The 21,091-nt window shown below is 49.3% G+C and overlaps 2 protein-coding genes across 2 annotated transcripts in view; one reads left to right on the top strand and one right to left on the bottom strand.

Moving 5' to 3' along the window:
* LOC135911339 (allatostatin-A receptor-like) overlaps positions 1 to 18,236 on the bottom strand; it is a 147,058-nt gene extending 128,822 nt beyond the window's left edge. Inside the window, exon 1 of the mRNA XM_070523689.1 lies at positions 18,181 to 18,236. The gene's annotated coding sequence lies outside the window, so the exon portion shown is untranslated. The remainder of the gene's footprint in view (positions 1 to 18,180) is intronic.
* LOC135911352 (uncharacterized) overlaps positions 1 to 21,091 on the top strand; it is a 213,043-nt gene that overhangs the window by 130,017 nt on the left and 61,935 nt on the right. The gene's annotated exons all lie outside the window — the stretch shown is intronic.

The following is a 21,091-nucleotide window of genomic DNA, read 5'->3' as shown; positions in this document are numbered from 1 at the left end:
GAGCGATTTGATTAGCGCAATGATGAAGGCGCACTCAATGAAGCCGGTAGAATATGCCTGTATCAGTCTGGCTTCCCGTAAGGTATAATATCCGCGCTTCCTTTTTCGAACAGGCCACAGCAAAATACAGTGAAAATAGTGCCGCAAGCGGTAGAGCCAGTTAACTACCCGCCAACCTGTAGGCCGCATAGTCAGAACTTACAAATACATGCTTGGTGCGCAGAATGCCATATGCACCAGTTGCTGAACTCAAAACATCTTGCGTGGAGTTCATGACATGGGGCGCCTCGTTAAATATTTTCTTTATTATACTTACCCATCTTTCCGATAACTTATCTGAACGGTGACAAGCGGCGGCGCCAGCGTTTTCATGGCGTTACGCGATATTCCTTTCCTTTCATTGCTGGCACGGGATTGTTTGAAATTGGAAAGCCGTTCGCAGCTCACACTTTATTCAGGCTTTGGCCGGGGCTCCAGCGTTCGTCCCAACATCAGGTCTCGGGGGGTTTTAATGAGATCAGCATTCTTAATATGCTTCGCGTCGTTTCCATAATGTTATCCAGAATCTATGTCTGTGACGGTTTTCCCGCTAACATGAGTCACTGGGCAGACCGTGCTCTAAAGGGGAGAGCACCGGGCTGGTGTGCTGGGGAAACCCAGCTCGAATCTAACCATTGGCCCAACTCGGGTTCTGGGAAAGAACCACAAGGCAAGTGCCACTATTTATTATTTATTATTTATTAATTAATTTATTTATTTATATACTTATTCATAACTCAGTTCGAAAGCTACCATTAGCTCAACTTGGTTCACAGGGTGTGGGTGAATGGATATGTACCACTCTTTAACAAACCTTTTTCACGCCAACATAGGTCACTGGGAAAGTACCACTATAGGCATGTAGCACTATTTATTTATTTTTTGATATATTAATTAATTTACTCATTTATACTGCACCCCAATATAAGGCTATAGCGGGAGTGGGAATATTATTCATTACTATGCATTACACATTAAAAACACACTTAAACACAAAAATACGAATGATCAAAAAGAAGGGCTTTACATGTTAGCGAAGTGCTTAGCAGAGGCAACTATGAAATCATTAAGTGATAGTGGACGAATGCTACAAAGCAGCGAATTCCAAAGCCCTATTGTACGTGGAAAAAAAGCTCTAATTGAATGTGTTAGTAAGGGCATAAATATGTGTTATGTTCAAGGCGATGGAGCTACAATTAGAACTTGCTTTAGTAAATGTGATATAGTTGCAATCAGAAAGACCAAAGGTGGAGATATTATTTGCATATAAAAGTTGTAATCCTTTAATATGATAACGTGAAAGTAATGGCTCAATTTTAACCATGTTGAAATTCTGCTGCTGAGAAACTGCGGCTGTAATTTTGGCAAATGAAACGGATAGATTTTTGTTGAACGCTGTTGTGCGAGCTTATTTCGTATTGTTCGCAGCGGTATGAAACGACGGATGCATATTCTAGAACAGGATGAACTAACGGTTTGTATAACAGTCGTAAATACGGGTATAACTCACACCCTCACACTGCTTTCAGCATTAAGAGTCTGATAACAGACAGAGTTAAAGTGTCCCTTCACTGGAGAGGGGGCCTTCACGGAGTAGAGTGTTCAAAACGGTCGATGAGTGCTCTGATGTAGGGGTCACGGCGTTGCTCGTCAGCGAAATGAAGCAGCTGGGATACACAGAATACGCAAGGAGCACTGGCAATATTGGAGGAGTCAGAGTCGTCAACAGGGTAACGCGACAAACTGTCAGCGTCTGGGTGCAGGCGCCCAGACTTGTGCACCACGGAATATGAAAATTCCTTTAGCCTCAAAGCCCAGTGACCAAGCCGGCCTGTAGGATCTTTTAGCGATGAGAGCCAGCAGAGGGCATGATGGTCAGTGACTACGGAAAAAGGGCGACCGTAAAGGTAAGGGCGGAACTTCGCAACCGCCCAGGCAACAGCAAGGCATTCGCGTTCCGTAATGGAATTGTTGCGCTCCGATGGTGCTAGGAGGCGGCTCGCATAAGCAATAACGCGATCCTTGCCACGCTGACGCTGGGCTAAGAGGGCACCTACGCCATGACCGCTGGCATCTGTACATAATTCTGTAGGGGCATCAGGGTCGAAGTGGGCAAGAATGGGTGGTGAAGTTAGAAGAGGGACGAGAGGAGAGAAGGCGGCGGCTTCTGCAGTACCCCACGAGAATTCTACGCCTTTCTTCAAAAAAGATTAGTTAGGGGCCTAGCAATTGTCGCGAAATCTGGAACAAAACGACGAAAATACGACCACAACCCTACGAAAATTCGAACGTCTGCGGCTGTCTTCGGAACCGGAAACTCTCGGACAGCGCGAATTTTGTCGGGATCAGGCTGTACTCCGGAAGCGTCAGTGAGATGGCCCAGAAGATATATTGCCGGTGGCCAAAACTACATTTGGACGAGTTAAGTTGCAGCTTCGCCTTTCGAAGTACATCAAGTATAGTTGTGAGACGCTCAAGGTGACTGTCGAACGTTGGCGAGAAGACGATGACGTCGTCGAGGTAGCAGAGGCATGTGGACCATTTGAAACCTTGGAGCAAGGAGTCCATCATACGCTCAAAGGTGGCCGGGGCGTTGCATAATCCAAATGGCACTACTTTAAATTGGTATAGGCCATCAGGTGTGATGAAGGCGGTTTTTCCTCTGTCCAAATCGTCAGCAGCAATGTGCCAATATCCTAAACGAAGATCAATAGACGAGAAATAGCTGGAACCGTACAGGCAGTCAAGGGCGTCGTCTATACGTGGGAGCGGGTAGAAGTCCTTTTTTGTAATTCTGTTCAGGTGACGGTAGTCTACACAGAAGCGCCACGGGCCGTCCTTCTTCTTAGCCAACAGTACAGGTGACGCCCAGGGACTCGATGAAGGCTCAATGATGTTATTATCGAGCATTTTGTTCACTTAATCTTGAATTACTCGGCGTTCCGACACAGAAACTCGATACGGTCGTCGGTGCATAGGCGCAGCATCGCCAGTAAGAATCAGATGCTTGACCGCGAGCGTCTGGCCTAAAGGGCGATCGTCGAAGTCGAAAATATTGTGGTAGGACAATACCCCGTACCTCCCCCAGAAATGTTACGTGCGGAAAGACACCGACGAAAGATGCTATTCACAGGTTATTTACACTAGAGCCAGGCAGCCAGGCCGACACTCGCTCGTGCCAAGGGCACCGACCAACTTCTTCGTCTTTCTCGCAGCGGCTCGTCTCTTGAGCATCGCTCAATGATATCGTAATAATATATATTATAGGTGGGTGCAGTAGTCCGACAATACCTGCTTCCCTGTTTTTTGCAAAATGCAAGATCAATAGATTAATAGCGATAAAATGCGAATAAATCTTAGGCCATCCACAAATCTGTCGCGTCCGAGGCGCTGTTCCACTCGAGGAACCTGGAAGTTGCCGCCCTTAACGAGCTACCACAATTGGGCGAAATAAGTATTGGCGCCTTCGCCTGGTTCCCTAGCGCACTTGCCAAACCGAGAAGATTCGTAAACTTCGTTTTGTTTGTTGTACAAACATCTCGGCGAAACGTTTTATGAAAATCTCGTAGCACCGCACCTGCTCCACGGAAAGCGGGAAGGTTCAAAAACAGGGACGACTTTCAGTGCTCATAATGTATAGAAGTTAGTGTACTTCTACTTCCGCAGACGTGTGGCCGACCGAAGAGAGCGCGGCGTTATCTTTATAAAAGCTTCTACACGCCGGCCAGGACGGAGCGTTGTGGACGTTGAACGCGCTGGGTTGCCATCCGGATATTGCGAGCCACTTCAAATCGGACGCACGTTTCTCGTTGGCTATCTTGCTTAGCGTTCGGTAGACGAAAGCTAACAAAGGCCTTCAACCGGCCACTTCTGACACCACGTAGTATGTTGGGTTCCCAATGTCGAGGCGGTAGCGGTAAAGCATGCCGAGAGGGGACGCAGAGAGGCGCTCTGGCGTCGTAACGACAAGTAAAGTTTAAATCGTGTGTGGGAATACAGGAAGGAACGCCAGTGTCGCCACCAGATAGCAAAACAAACATAGCTGGCGACCTCTACACCAGCGCGAAAATTGGCGAGACGAAGGAGAAAGAAGCCCGCCGCTCCACGCGCCGTTCCACGGGGCTCGCGTACGCTGCTCGACTGGCCAGATCAGATTTCGCTTGGAGCGCTGAAGCAGGTCGTCCTCCCTCTGCGAGCACTGCTCCCCCTGAAGCCCAACCTCCTAGTACATTCCGGCTGACGACGACGGTGAGGAGACTGCGGGAGCGAGCACAGACGGAAGACCGAGGCCGAAGGAGTTCGCCGAGCTGCTGCCGCCATGACGCGGGAGGAGGGCATAGCCAACAACGACGCGGCCAGGCGCAAGACGACCCGGGCGAAGCGGAAGCCGGCTGCTGCCGACGATGGGAGCAGTCCATCTCAAGAGGCTGCCATCGTCAAGCGACCGCGCGGGAACGGGACCAAGAATTCGCCTACACCAACGATGAGGTCCAGGTCAGTGAAGCCGGCAGCGCAGAAAGCCATCACCACCAGGGCTTCTGCTAAGACAAGAAAGGCCTCCGATGAACCGGCACCAGACGTCGATGAGAACGTCCCGTCCACCAGCAAGGGACGTCCACAAAAAGCCCCCGCAGCGAGCCGCAAGACTCGAGCACGGAGCTCGTCGCAGAGCGATGCTTCCTCGGCCTCTGCCAAGGATAGCAAGCGTCGCCACCGCTCCCGTAGTCACCACTCCGGCAGCAGCGGCCACCATGCCACGCGGGGAAGTAGCCGTGGCCGATCCCGACACTCGTCCCGCAACGGCTAAGGTGGCCGCAAGCACAAGTGCAGTGGCCGAGGGACGTCCACCACCGACTCGCCGAGCAGCCGCGGCTGCGAGAGTGGACGCAAGACCCGATGGCACCACTTCGTGAGCAGCTCGTCTGCAGCAAACGTGAGCCTCAAGGGCGGCAGAAGGAGGCTCCGCCCCGCCGGTGGTAGTCGTTTGTCGTGGACCCGTCAAGATGGGCAGGACAAATCGAAGATGGCGACAAACATTTGTTGCTACAGAAATGACTTCCTTACAGTTCCCAATCTTATATTTAACGAAACTGTAAATGAATAATTGATTGATAGATTGATAGATTGATTGTTTGATTGATTGATATATTTATTTATTTATTTATTTATTCATTGATTGATTGATTCAAAATGTTGTGATCCACAACCGCAATCTTTAGGTTAGACAATGTGCCCAGAAATTTCCTCCAGCACTCCTCTCCTCACGAAAACGTTTTTAAAAATGGAACTGCAGACTACATACGGAGGTTGAATGATTGCACAGTTTATATTATCTTCCTGATGAAGATAGAGAAATTAGTAGGCACAGTGCTTGGACAAATGAAGAAATTATGGTTTGCCCGTCTTAGCAACAACTCAAAATAAATTTTGCTCAAATAATGTTTGCTATCGTTCAATTACTGCCTGCACAAAAGGTTTCCAAGTTTTCGTATGGTTTTTAGCACCCAGCTCGTGGGCGCCCATTCCTGGCTTCCTCGTGCGTTCGTCGTCGTTTTCTTCTGCAGCTTGCTCCGATGCCGATCATCATGCCAGCATTCTCAAGCTGCGCCTTCTCCTGCGATGGCGCTAACGGCAAAGCCTACTGCCAGTCGCTGGAGTGATATCGGTCCCAAATTCATTGCATCGGTATATTGAATAATGAAAATGCGTATACAACTGCGCCTAAATTTCGCATTAGGAAGTATCGTAATCACCCGACTTTTTTGTTATTCTCTAATCGGTCAAACCCAAGAACATAGACGAAATTAGTATTCTGTAACACGCACAGGAAGCCGGATGAAATCAAGGAAGGCTTCAAGCAGCTCGTAATTGTTGTCTCGGCCGGCCTTGTGGATGACAGCTGGTAACGCTGTCAGAGGGATATCGTATGTAAAACGAATGGAGAGCAGGCCATGAGCTCAGACGTAGATGTAAGCGCGTAAAATACCTCGGTCAATTCTACGCAAAATATGGTGTCCATACTCATAAGGAAATCTTACGCCAAAGTTTTTCCCAAGAAAAAACTGTCAGCCAAACCTGATGTTGTACGTACCATTATTGAAGTGTTTGTGAAATGACATTTTTGAAATGTTTTCAAGCCTTCGTATGAAAAATGATACCTTCCTCTATCATCCCCTAATATTCACGTGGCCAATTCATTCAGGTAATCAGAGGTTAATGAAATAGTGAGGTGGCATATCAGTTTGAGTAATTTCATTACCACGGTCTTGAAGGCGCATCAAATGAAGCAGTTGCAATGTGCATGCATAGATCTCGCTTCCCGTAAAGTATAGTGTCTGTGCGTTCTCTTTCGAACAAGCCGCCGCAGAATACGGTGAAATTAATGCCGCAAATGGTAGAGCCAATGAACTAGCCACTACCCTATAGTCGGGACAGTCAGAAGCTACAAACCAAGCACAGTCAGTCAGAACCTAGGACGCTGGAGGCCACAATCAGCTGGTTCTGCACACAAACATCCCGCGTGGTGTTCATGATATGCTGCGCCTAGTTAAGTATTGTATTTATTGCTTACCGATATCTTTGCGATAACTTATATGAGCGCTGGCAGGATGCCACGCCAGTGGTTTCATGCCGTTACGCGATTTTGCTTTCCTTTCATTCTTGACACGGAATTGTTTAAAAGTCATTCGCTGCACACATTATTGTGGTTTTGGGGGGAGGGGGGGGGTTTCCAGTATTCGTCGCAACGTCAGGTCTCGGGGGGTTTCAATGAGATCAGCATTCTTAATACGCTTCGCGCCGTTACCAGAATGTTTCTATCTATGTCTGTGACGATTTTCTCACCAGCATGAGTCACTGGGTGGACCGTGCTCTAAAGGGCAGAGAGCACCGCGCTGGTGTGCTGGGGGAACCCAGTTCGAATCCTAACATAGGCCCAACTTGGGTCAATGGGTATGAGACAATGGATATGTACCACTCTTTAACAAACCTTTTTCACGCCAACATGGGTCACTGGAAAGTGCCGCGAAGCATATGGCCCTATTTATTTATTTATTTATTTATTTATTTATTTATTTATTTATTTCCATATACTGCAGCCCAAGATATGGCTATAGCAGGAGTGGGATCATTATTCATTACTCTGCATTGCACATTAAAAACACACATAAACACAAAAGCATGAATCATCAAAAAGAAGCGCAATACATGTTGGCGGAGTGCTTTCCAGTGCCAGCTATGAAATTTTTTAGTGATAGTGGACCAGTGTTACCAGGTAGAGAATTCCAAAGCTGTATCGTACTTGAAAATAAACTCTAATTGAATGCGTTAGTAAGGCACAAATAGGTGTTATGTTCATGGCATGGAAGCTATGAGTGCAACTTGCTTTACGAAATGTGATACAGTTACAGTCAGAAAGACCAGAGGTGGACTTATTTACTGCATATGAAATCTTAATGCTTCAATGTGATAACGGGAAAATAATGGCTCAATGCTAAAAGACTGCTGAACCTGAGTGGCTGAGAAAGTGAGGCTGCAATTTCGACAAGTGAATTGGATAGGTATTCGTTGAATGTCGTTGTGCGAGCTTATTTCGCGTTGTTTGTAATGGAACCAAACGATAGATGCATACTCTAGAACAGCTCGAATTAACGTTTTATATAATAGCAGTTTAGTATCGCAGGGTGTCTCACCTAAAGTTCGGCGCGTAATCTAAATTTTTTTTTGTTTTCCCGTTTACATATTCGGTGTGTTTAGACCAAGAAAGATGCTCTATTAGAATGACACCTCAGTATTTATACTGACACACGCTTTTAGGTTGGATGCCATCCAGAGAATAATCGAACGATAAGGGGCCCTGTATATCGGAAGATGACTTCAGGACGCCTTTACTACAGTTGACGTTCATTTGCCACGTTTTGCACCAAGCGTAGATGGACATAAGGGATTGGGCAAGACAGTGGTGGTCGTAAGGGGGTGCAGCGGTGGCGCAGAGCTAGAACACCCGCCTCGCGTGCAAGAGGTCCGTGGTTCGAATGCCAGTGCCGCGCAATTTTCCACCGGGACTTAAAAAAGAATCCGCGTGTTGATAAAATTGTATAAACAGGCTTGGAGTGTGGCCTTATCCCGGTGACCAGAACAGGTAACGCACTCCCTCACCAGAGCAGGATTGGCCACCCTGGTGCAGTACGAGGCCACAACCTCATGTATGACCACAACAATCAAACCCTGGCCCTCAGTCTCCAGCAGCCGCGAAGCAACTGACCACGGCGGTGGTCAGATCTGTGACGCAGCAGAGGGTGCTAAGAATACCTGGCTCCGGACAGGCCACCATTGGAATATGAACCTGGCAACGTATAACGCTAGAACGTTATCTAGTGAGGTGAGTCTAGCAGGGCTATTGGAGGAATTAGAGGGCAGTAAATGGGATATAATAGGGCTCAGTGAAGTTAGGAGGCCAAAAGAAGCATATACAGTGCTAAAAAGCGGGCACGTCCTGTGCTACCGGGGCTCAGCGGAGAGACGTGAACTAGGAGTCGGATTCCTGATTAATAAGAATATAGCTGGTAACATACAGGAATTCTATAGAATTAACGAGAGGGTGGCAGGTCTTGTTGTGAAACCTAATACGAGGTACAAAATGAAAGTTGTACAGGTCTACGCCCCTAGATCCAGTCATGATGACCAGGAAGTCGAAAGCTTCTATGAAGACGTGGAATCGGCGATCGGTAAAGTCAAAGCAAAATGCACTATACTGATGGGCGACTTCAATGCTAAGGTAGGCAAGAAGCAGGCTGGAGACAAGGCAGTGGGGGAATATGGCATAGGCAATAGGAATAGCAGGGTAGATCTAGTAGTAGAGTTTGCGGAACAGAATAATATGAGGATAATGAATACCTTCTTCCGCAAGCGGGATAGCCGAAAGTGGACGTGGAGGAGCCCGAACGGTGAGACTAGATATGAACTAGACCTCATACTCTGCGCTAACCCTGGCATCATACAGGATGTGGACGTTCTCAGCAAGATGCGCTCCAGCGACCATACGATGGTAATAACTCCAATTATCCTAGACCTGAGGAGGAAACGGAAGAAACTGATACATAAGAAGCCGATAACTGAGTTAGCAGTAAGAGGGAAAATAGAGGAATTCCAGATCAAGCTACAGAACAGGTATTCGGCTTTAACTCAGGTAGAGGACCTTAGTTGTGAAGCAATGAACGACAATCTTGTGGCCATCATTAAGGAGTGTGCAATGGAAGTCGGTGGTAACTCCGTTAGGCAGGATACCAGTAAACTGTCGCAGGAGACGAAAGATCTGATCAAGAAACACCAATGTATGAAAGCCTCTAGCCCTACAGCTAGAATAGAAATGGCAGAACTTTCCAAGGTAATCAACATGCGTAAGACAGCTGACGTAAGGAAGTATAATATGGATAGAATTGAACATGCTCTCCGGAATAGAGGATGCCTAAAAGAAGGGAAGAATAAACTAGGAATTGGCAAGAATCACATGTTTGCGTGAAGAGACAAAGCCGGCATTATCGTTACTAATATGGATGAGATAGTTCAAGTGGCTGAGGTGTTCTATAGAGATTTATACAGTGCCAGTAGGAGCCACAACGATAATGGAAGCGAGAATAGTCTAGAGGAGTTCGAAATCCCACAGGTAACGCCTGAAGAAGTAAAGAAAGCCTTGGGAGCTACGCAAAGGGGAAAGGCAGCAGGGGAGGATCAGGTAACAGCAGAGTTGTTGAAGGATGGTGGGCAGATTGTTCTAGAGAAAGTGCCCACCCTGTATACCCAATTCCTCATGACTTCGAGCGTACCAGCATCATGGAAAAACGCTAACATAATCCCAATCCATAAGAAAGGGGACGCCAAAGAATTGAAAAATTAAAGACCGATCAGCTTACTGTCCGTTGCCTACAAAGTATTTACTAAGGTAATTGCGAATAGAATCAGGAACACCTTAGACTTCCGTCAACCAAAGGATCAGGCAGGATTCCGTAAAGGCTACTTAGCAACAGACCATATTCACACTATCAATGAGTGATAGAAAAATGTGCGGAGTATAACCAACCTTTATATATAGCTTTCATTGATTATGAGAAAGCATTTGATTCAGTCGAAACCTCAGAAGTCATGGAGGGCATGCGGAATCAGGGTGTAGACAAGCCATACGTAAAAATACTGAAAGATATCTATAGTGGCTCCACAGCCACCCTAGTCCTCCATCAAGAAAGCAACAAAATCCCAATAAAGAAAGGCGTCCGGCAGGGCGATACGATCTCTCCAATGCTATTCACAGCGTGTTTACAGGAGGTATTCAGAGACCTGGATTGGGAAGAATTGGGGATAAGAGTTAATGAAGAATACCTTAGTAACTTGCGATTAGCTGATGATATTGCCTTGCTTAGTAACTTAGGGGACCAACTGCAATGCATGGTCACTGACCTGGAGAAGCAAAGCCGAAGGGTGGGTCTAAAAATTAATCTGCAGAAAACTAAAGTAATATTTAACAGTCTCGGAAGAGAACAGCAGTTTACGATAGGTAGTGAGGCACTGGAAGTGGTAAGGGAATACATCAACTTAGGACAGATAGTAACTGTGGATCCGGACCATGAGACTGAAATAATCAGAAGAATAAGCATGGGCTGGGGTGCGTTTGGCAGGCATTCTGAGATCATGAACGGCAAGTTGTCATTATCCCTCAAGAGAAAAGTTTATAAGAGCTGTGCCTTACCAGTATTCACGTACGGCGCAGAAACCTGGAGGCTTACGAAAATGGTTCTACTTAAATTGAGGACGATGCAATGAGCTATGGAAAGAAGAATGATAGGTGTAACATTAAGGGATAAGCAAAGAGCAGATTGGGTGAGAAAACAAACGCGAGTTAATGATATCTTAGTTGAAATCAAGAAAAAAAATTGGCATGGGCAGGACGCGTAATGAGGAAGGAAGATAACCGATGGTCATTAAGAGTTACGGAATGGATTCCAAGGGAAGGGAAGCGTAGCACGGGGAGGCAGAAAGTTAGGTGGGCGGATGAGATTAAGAAGTTTGCAGGCACAACATGGCCACAAGTAGTACATGACCGGGGTAGTTGGAGAAGTATGGGAGAGGCCTTTGCCGTGCATAGGGCGTAACCAGGCTAATGATGATGATGATGATGATGATGATATTATTGCGCAGTCCTCTGCATAAAAACTAATTTTAGTTGGAGTGCTAAGAGGTAAATTATTTTTATAATTTAGAATATAGAAGGGCATAAAACGGATCCCTGAGGAACGCCTGGCAACTCTGGCAACTCTGGCAACTATGAAACTCCTCTGGCAACTATGAAATCATTTATTGATAGTCGACGAATGCTACAAAGTAGCGAATTCCCAAGCCCTATTGTAGGTGGAAAAAAAACTAAATGTGTTAGTAAGGGCATAAATAGGTGTTCTGTTCAAGGCAATGGAGCTACGGGTACAACTTGCGTTAGTAAATGTGATAGAGTTACTGTCAGAAAGACCAAAGGTGGAGTTATTAGTTCCATACAAAAGTTTTCAGCCTTCAATGTGATAACGTCAAAGTAATGGCTAAATTTTCAACGATTTTGAGCCTGTGTTGGTGAGAAACAGCGGCTGTGATTTTGGCAAGTGAAACGGCTAGATTTTCGTTGAACGTTATTGTGCGAGCTTATTTCGTATTGTTGGCTGCGGAATGAAATGACGGATGAATATTCTAGAACAGGTCGAATTATCGTTTTGTATAATAGCAGTAAATGCGGGTATAACTCACACCCTCACACTCCTTTCGGCTTTAAGAGTGTGAATATAGACAGAGCTGAAAGTGTCCCTTCACTGGAGAGGGGGGGGCCTTCATGGGGTGAAAGGCGAACGCCTGCGCAGTCACCCACACTCTGTATATATATATATATATATATATATATATATATATATATATATATATATATATATATATATATATAGGTGGGTGCGCTGGTGCACCCACCTGTAATATATCTATGTATCTATATATATATATATACATATATATATATATATATATATATATATATATATATATATATATATATATATATATATATATATATATATATATATATATATATATATATATATATATATATTGTCACAGACAAAGCCACAAAGGACTTCGGTCGACGCTGGAGATCTCTTTATTGATCGCTGTCCTGGCACCTTCGTCGTTCTCTTCTTCTGCGAGCCACCCAACATGCCTAGCATGTGGCACCGAATTCCACCGTGTGGCTGTCAGCTGTGTCGAGGTCGTGGCATTACCCCCCTCCCTAGGAGCATCGTCTCGATGCGGAACATTGATGCACTGGAGATTGCCACGGGGATACTGTTAAGAGAGACGCAGATGGTGAGAGAGGTGCGGAGCTTTGCGTTCAGCGGCTGTTGTATAACTTCAGTCGAGAGACGTGAACGACATCGGACAGGGGTGGGCGTCGGGGACGGTGCGTGGTGCCTTCTCCTTCAGGAATCACTTCGTATGTGACGTCGCCGAGTCGTTGAACGATCCTGTAAGGTCCAAAGTAGCGGCGCAAAAGCTTCTCCGACCGACCACGCTGGCGGATCGGTGTCCACACCCATACTCTGTCACCGGGTTGATAAGTGACGTCGCGGTGACGAAGATTGTAGCGGTCGGCGTCATTTTGTTGTTGGTAGCGGATACGCATTCGTGCGAGCTGGCGCGCCTCTTCGGCGCATCGAGCAAATTCGGCAGCATCAGTGACAACATTAGAGCAGTAGGTGGGTAAAAGCATTGCGTCCAACGTTGTGACAGCTTCCCGGCCGTGCACCAAGCGAAAAGGGGTGAAGCCGGTAGTTTCTTGAACGGCAGTATTGTATGCAAACGTGACATATGGGAGAACGTCGTCCCAGTTCTTGTGGTCGACGTCAACATACATAGAAATCATATCAGCGATCGTTTTGTTTAGCCTTTCTGTGAGCCCATTCGTCTGGGGATGGTAAGCAGTGGCTTTGCGGTGAACTGTACCACTGAGAAGCATGATATCTTCTGTGAGCTTCGCTGTAAATGCTGTGCCCCGGTCGGTTATAACCACTCTAGGGGCACCGTGGCGGAGTACGATACCATGTACAAAGAAGGTCGCAATATCATTAGCGGTGCCTCGTGGGAGAGCTCTGGTTTCAATGTATCGTGTAAGGTAGTCTGTGGCAACAGCAATCCAGCGGTTACCAGCCCTCGACGTGGGGAATGGTCCAAGCAAATCTATGCCAACCTGCTGAAAAGGGATCCTCGGAGGATCCACGGGATGGAGAAGTCCAGCAGGACGCACGGGTGGTGTCTTGCGTCTCTGGCAGTCGCGGCATGTCTTCACGTATTGCTTTACGTCACGGCGAAGGTTAGGCCAGAAGTACTTTTGGCGTATGCGTGAAAACGTCCGTGCGAAGCCCAAGTGGCCCGAAGATGGCTCGTCGTGAGAGGCCCGCAGGATGTCGTCACGTAGTGAAGACGGCACTACAAGGAGGCAGGCGGTTGCGGTCGAGTGAAAACCTAATTTGTAGAGCACGCCATCGCGGAGAAAGAAGGAGGATAACTTGCGCATAAACATACGAGGCGGCTCTGGTAGACGGTTCTCAAGGTAATCGATGAGCGGCCGGAGTTCTGAATCATCGCGCTGTTGCTTGCTGATGTCTGATGCTGTGATAATGGACAGAAATGCGTCCTCTTCATCAAAGTCGTTTGGCGACGGTTGAAGTGGAGCACGTGACAGGCAGTCGGCATCGGTGTGTATACGCCCGGACTTGAATACTATCGTCATATCGTATTCTTGCAAGCGAAGACTCCAGCGTGCAAGACGGCCAGATGGATCCTTCAGATTGGCGAGCCAGCACAATGAATGGTGATCTGTCACAACTCGAAACGATCGGCCGTACAAATATGGTCGGAACTTAGTAATTGCCCACACCACAGCCAAGCATTCCTTTTCCGTAGTGGAATAGTTCCTTTCAGCTGGAGACAAAGTGCGGCTTGCGTATGCAATCACGCGTTCGGCTCCATCCTGCCACTGGACGAGGATGGCACCCAGGCCAACGTTGCTGGCATCCGTGTGCAACTCGGTGTCACTGTCTTCGTCAAAGTGTCCTAGAACAGGAGGTGTGCGCAGACGTTTCCGGAGTTCACAGAAGGCTTCTTGTTGGTCCTGCTCCCAGACAAACGGAACATTATCCTTAGTCAACCGTTGCAAAGGTTCGGCTATCCGTGAAAAGTTAGCCACGAAGCGTCGATAATATGCGCAAAGCCCTAGAAAACGGCGGAGTTCGTGTTTGTTCGAAGGTGTTGGAAACGAAGCAACAGCAATGGTTTTGTCGGGGTCTGGTCGAATGCCTTCGTAGCTGATGACATGGCCTAAAAATTTAAGTTCGTCATACCCGAAATGGCATTTTTCAGGCTTTAAAGACAGACCAGCAGTACGAATTGCGGCAAGAACTGCTTGTAAACGCTGGATGTGCTGCTCAAAAGTTTCTGAGAACACAACGATATCATCTAAATAGACAAGGCATGACTGCCACTTGAGACCTGATAGAACCGTGTCCATCATGCGCTGAAAAGTAGCAGGCGCAGAGCACAATCCGAAAGGAAGGACCTTGAATTCGTAGAGTCCGTCAGGCGTAATAAATGCGGTTTTCTCACGGTCACGCTCATCAACCTCTATTTGCCAGTAGCCGCTGCGAAGGTCCATCGATGAGAAGTATCGAGCATGTCGAAGGCGGTCCAAAGAGTCGTCGATGCGGGGAAGGGGATAAACGTCCTTCTTCGTAACGTTGTTAAGCTTGCGATAGTCAACGCAAAAACGCAGTGTGCCGTCTTTCTTTTTCACCAGAACCACAGGTGACGCCCATGGACTGGTGGAGGGCTGTATGATATCGTCGGTAAGCATTTGTTGGACTTGATTTCGAATGGCGTCTTGCTCTTTACGAGAAACACGGTAGGCACGTTGGCGCACAGGTCTGTCATTGGGATTTGTAATAATTCTGTGTTTCGCAATAGGCGTTTGGTTGACCTTCGATGTTGAAGCGAAGGTCAACCGAAACGCGTAACACCGTGGACTGTGGGTGGTAGTCGCCCGAATGAGTTGCGTGTTCGCTGGAAAAAGTGACAAGTAACTCGCGAAGGTTGATGATTGCGCCGTACTCCCGAAGAAAGTCCATGCCGAGTATGACCTGCCTGGAGCACTCTGCCAGTATAATAAATGAACCGACAAATGTGGCCTCACGAATTCGTATCCTCGCAGTGCATTTGCCGATCGGCGTGAGAACATGACCGCCGGCTGTACGGAGTTTAAGTCCTGGCCATGGTGTCGTCACCTTGCGAAGTGCAGTAACCAGTTGTCCGCTCATGACAGAATAATCGGCACCAGTATCGACAAGAGCGGTTACCGGGTGGTTATCTACAGAAACAAGTATGTCGGCTGAAACAGGTTCACGGTTTTCGCAGGAAGGTGTCGAAGGTACGCAGTCGTCGTTGTCGTCATCGTTATCGTCATCGTCGTCGACGCCGTCGTCGGGGGGTCGCAGCGGAGGATCTTTCGAAGTGCGTTGGACAGCGGCCCCACCCCCAGAGGTCGCTGTTCTTAGTTTCCCCGACTTGGGCTCGTGGCCCGGTTGCCCACGGAAGCGGAGAACGTAGTGTAGCGGCTAGGTGACGCCGATCGTCGAGGAGGTGGTGATCGTGACTGGCGCCTCTGCGGAGACGGAGATCGGGTCGTTGGCAGGGACTGTTCAACCAGTGGAAACTGCGCGTACGGCAACGAAGGTTGACTGGCCAGATATTGCTGGATTTCTCTCGGGCGCTCTCCCTCACGTGGGCGACGAGCGCCGGGGTGATAGCCCTGGAGTCCTATTCGTCGGTAGTAGCAGGCACGGTACAAGTGGCCCGCTTCGCCACAGTGGAAGCAGAGTGGCTGATAGTCCGGTGTGCGCCACACGTCTGACTTTCGCGTATTGATTCGGGGGCTCGTGGACCCGTATATATTTGTACGTGAAGCTTGGCCCTGGAAGTGGCACAGCGGTTCTTCAGAAGAAGGTGGGTTACGGTGGTTCCCGGGTTGCGATGGTAGCCTCACTGCTTGTGCATAAGTCAGTACGGGGGTGGCTTCAGGTCTGGTTTGCACGAATGGCTGTGCCGCCTGGCGGACTTCTTCGCGGACGATATCTGTGAGGGACGTTAGGGTCGGTTGAAATCGTGCTCCCTGTAGTCGATCGAGCTCCTCACGCACGACACTACGCACAAGCTCTCGAAGCGCATTGGTGTCATAGGGCAACGAGAGAGAAGACGCTGATCCCAGGCTGATTTGGCGATCGTAGGCTGAGGAACGTTGCTGAAGGGCTCGCTCCATTGTCGTAGCCTCACTGACGAACTCAGCTACTGTACCTGGAGGCCTTCGCATCAGTCCAGCAAACAGCTGTTCTTTCACTGCACGCATCAGCAGGCGTACTTTCTTCGCTTCTGTCATGCCAGGGTCAGCACGCTTGAAAAGCCGCGACATGTCCTCGACGAACATGGCGACGCTTTCGTTCGGCCTTTGAACCCTGTTCTGAAGGGCTTGCTCTGCTCGTTCTTTTCTTGCGGGGCTGCTGTACGTATCGCGTATCTGCTGCTGAAATTCTTGCCAGGTGGTAATGGATGGCTCGTGGTTAGCGAACCATGTTCGGGCAGAGTCCTCTAGGGCGAAGTACACGTTCCGTAGCTTTTTCTGCTCGTCCCAATAATTGACGTCAGCCACACGATCAAAGTCGTCAAGCCAGTCTTCCACGTCCTCAAAAGGCTCACCATGGAACGGCCGCGGCCAGCGTGGGGTGTGGAGAACCAGCGACGCAGGAGGCTGTCCCGTACCGTACGTCTCCTGTGTCTGGCTTGCGGTTGTGGTGGACATCCTCGGCAGATCTTGCAGGCCGTATTCCGGAGGCAGTCTTTGAAGCCGTCGGCTTTTGCGTAGGTTGTCCACTTCCAGTTCCTGGGGGTCAGAGTACATAGACGCGTACCCCGCACCTCCACCAGTTTGTCACAGACAAAGCCACAAAGGACTTCGGTCGACGCTGGAGATCTCTTTATTGATCGCTGTCCTGGCACCTTCGTCGTTCTCTTCTTCTGCGAGCCACCCAACATGCCTAGCATGTGGCACCGAATTCCACCGTGTGGCTGTCAGCTGTGTCGAGGTCGTGGCATTATATATATATATATATAATGAGAAGCCAACAAACACTGACACCAAGTACAACATAGGGGAAATTGCATGTGCCATGTCGCGTGCGATGCTCTACCAATTGAGCTACCGCGGCGGCGTTTCCCCATCCACTTTAATTTCCATTAATTTATCATTACTTTATTTCATTTATTAGGCACATGCAATTTCCTCTATGTTGTACGTCGTGTCAGTGTTTGTTGGCTTCTCATTATATGACTAATAAATATCGGGTCCCTCGGTTAACCCCCTTTCTTCTCGTTTATATATATATATATATATATATATATATATATATATATATATATATATATATATATATATATATATATATATATATATATATATATATATATATATATATATATTACAGGTGAGTGCACCAGCGCGTACCGGCTTTCCTGGTTTTTTTTTCGGCATGCCCTCTCAATAGATTACCAGGGATAAAGTGATTGCGATTTAATCTTAGGCCACCCACGGATCTGTCGCGTCCGAGACGCTCTTCCACTCGAGGAGCCGGCAAGTTGCCGCCCTTGATGAGCCACCGCAATTGGGCGAAATAAGCATCGACGCCTTCGCCCGGTTCCCTAGCGCACTTGCCAAATCGAGAAGATTCGTATACATTGTTTTCTTTGGTGTGCAAGCATCTCGGCGAAACGTTTTACGAAAATCTCGTAGCACCACACCTGCTCCACGGAATACGAGAAGGTTTCAAAACGGGGACGACTTTCAGTGCTCATACCACATAGAAATTAGTGTACGTGTACTTCTGCAGACGTGTGGCCAACCGCAGAGGGCGTGGCCATTACAGTGGGTTCTACATGCCGGCCAGGACGAAACATTGTTCATGTCGAACGCGTAATATTGCCATACAGAGATTGCGAGCCACTTCAAATCCGACGCACGTTTTTCGCTGGCCATCTTGCTTAGCGTTTGGTAGACGAAAGCAAACAAAGGTCTTCAACCGGCCACTTCTGACACGAGGTACAGTGTTGGGTTCCCAATGTCGAGGTGGTAGTGGCACAGCATGCCGAGAAGCGACGCAGGGAGCCGCTCTGGCGTCGTAAGGACAAGTGAAGTTTAAATCGTGCGCGGGAATACAGGAAGGAACGCCGGTGTCGCCACCACATAGCCAGACAAACATAGCTGGCGACCTCTGCACCAGCGAGAATATTGGCGAGACGAAGGAGAAAGAAGCCCGCCGCTCCACGCGCCGTTCCACGGAGCTCACGTACGCTGCTCGACTGGCCAGATCTGATTTCGCTTGAAGCGCTGAAGGAGGCCGTCCTCCCACTGCGGGCACTGGTCCCCCTTGAAGCCCAACCTTCGAGTACATTCCGGCTGACGACGACGTTGAGGAGACTGCGGGAGCGAGCACCGACGGGAGACCAAGGCCGAAGGATTGCGCCGAGCTGCTGCCGCCATGACGCGTGAGGAGGGTGCAGCCAACAACGAGGCGGCCAGGCGCAAGACGACCCGGGCGAAGCGGAAGCCGGCTGCTGCCGACGATGGGAGCAGTCCATCTCAAGAGGCGCCCGTCGTCAAGCGGCCGCGCGGCAACGCGACCAAGAATTCGTCTACACCAACGATGAGGTCCAGGTCAGTGAAGCCGACAGCGCAGAAAGCCATCACCACCAGGGCTTCGACGACCTCGGCGAAGCGGAAGCCGGCTGCTGCCGACGATGGGAGCAGTCCATCTCAAGAGGCGCTCGTCGTCAAGCGGCCGCGCGGCAACGCGACCAAGAATTCGCCTACACCAACGATGAGGTCCAGGTCAGTGAAGCCGACAGCGCAGAAAGCCATCACCACCAGGGCTTCGACGACCTCGGCGAAGCGGAAGCCGGCTCCTGCTGACGATGGGCGCAGTCCATCTCAAGAGGTGCCCATCGTCAAGCGGCCGCGCGGCAACACGACCAAGAATTCGCCTACACCAACGATGAGGTCCAGGTCAGTGAAGCCGGCAGCGCAGAAAGCCATCACCACCAGGGCTTCGACGACCTCGGCGAAGCGGAAGCCGGCTGCTGCTGACGATGGTACCAATCCATCTCAAGAGGCGCCCATCGTCAAGCGGCCGCGCGGCAACGCGACCAAGAATTCGTCTACACCAACGATGAGGTCCAGGTCAGTGAAGCCGACAGCGCAGAAAGCCATCACCACCAGGGCTTCGACGACCTCGGCGAAGCGGAAGCCGGCTGCTGCTGACGATGGTACCAATCCATCTCAAGAGGCGCCCATCGTCAAGCGGCCGCGCGGCAACGCGACCAAGAATTCGTCTACAGCAACGATGAGGTCCAGGTCAGTGAAGCCTGCAGCGCAGAAAGCCATCACCACCAGGGCTTCGACGACCTCGGCGAAGCGGAAGCCGGCTCCTGCTGACGATGGGCGCAGTCCATCTCAAGAGGTGCCCATCGTCAAGCGGCCGCGCGGCAACACGACCAAGAATTCGCCTACACCAACGATGAGGTCCAGGTCAGTGAAGCCGGCAGCGCAGAAAGCCATCACCACCAGGGCTTCGACGACCTCGGCGAAGCGGAAGCCGGCTGCTGCTGACGATGGTACCAATGCATCTCAAGAGGCGCCCATCGTCAAGCGGCCGCGCGGCAACGCGACCAAGAATTCGTCTACACCAACGATGAGGTCCAGGTCAGTGAAGCCGGCAGCGCAGAAAGCCATCACCACCAGGGCTTCGACGACCTCGGCGAAGCGGAAACCGGCTGCTGCCGACGATGGGAGCAGTCCATCTCAAGAGGCGCCCATCGTCAAGCGGCCGCGCGGCAACACGATCAAGAATTCGCCAACACCAACGATGAGGTCCAGGGCAGTGAAGCCGGCAGCGCAGAAAGCCATCACCACCAGGACTTCTGCTAAGACAAGAATGGCCTCCGATGAACCGGCACCAGACGCCGATAAGAACATCGCGTCCACCAGCAAGGGACGCCCACAAAAGGCCTCCAGGGTGAGCCGCAAGACTAGAGCACGGCGCTGGTCCCAGAGCCATGCCTCCTCGGTCGCTGCCAAGGGTACCAAGCGTCGCCACGGCTCGCGTAGTCACCCCTCCGGCAGCAGCAGCCACCATGTCACGGGGCGAAGGAGCCGTGGCAGATCCCGACACTCGTCCCGCAGCGGCTGAGGTGGCCGCAAGCACAAAGTCAGTAGCCGAGGGATGTCCACCACCGAGTCCATGGTGACGCAAGAGCCGATGCCACCGCTCCCTGGGCAGCTCGTCTGCAGCGAACGCGAGCGTCAAGGCCGACACAAGAAGCCGCCTCCACGCGCGTAGTAGTCGTTCGTCGTCGACCAGTGTAGATGGGCAGGAAATTTCGACGATGGCGACAAATATTTGTTGCTACAGAAATGGTTTCCTTACTCTTCCCAATTTTAATTTACCGAAACTGTAAATAAATGATCGATTGATTGGTTAATTGATTGACTGATTGATTGATTGATTGATTGATTGATTGATTGGATTGATTGTGTGATTCATTGATTTAAAATGTTGTGATACACAACCACGACATTTAGCTTAGAAATTGTGCCCAGATATTTCCTCCAGCAGTCCTCTCCTCACGAAAACGTTTATAAAAATGGAACTGCAGACTGAACATACGGAGGGTGAATGATTGCACATTTTGTATTCTCTGCCTGATGAAGATCGGAAAATTAGTACGCACAGTGCTTGTACAAAAGAAGAAATTATGGTTTGCCCGTCTTAGCAACAATTCAAAATAAATTTTGCTCAAATGATCTTTACTATCGTTCAATTACTGCCTGCACAAAAGGTTTCCAAGTATTCGTATGCTTTTTAGAAAGCAGCTC

This window comes from Dermacentor albipictus, chromosome 8 (assembly GCF_038994185.2).
Source record: "Dermacentor albipictus isolate Rhodes 1998 colony chromosome 8, USDA_Dalb.pri_finalv2, whole genome shotgun sequence".
NCBI classification, from domain to species: Eukaryota; Metazoa; Arthropoda; class Arachnida; order Ixodida; family Ixodidae; genus Dermacentor; species Dermacentor albipictus.
This window is presented reverse-complemented; position numbering and strand designations above follow the sequence as displayed.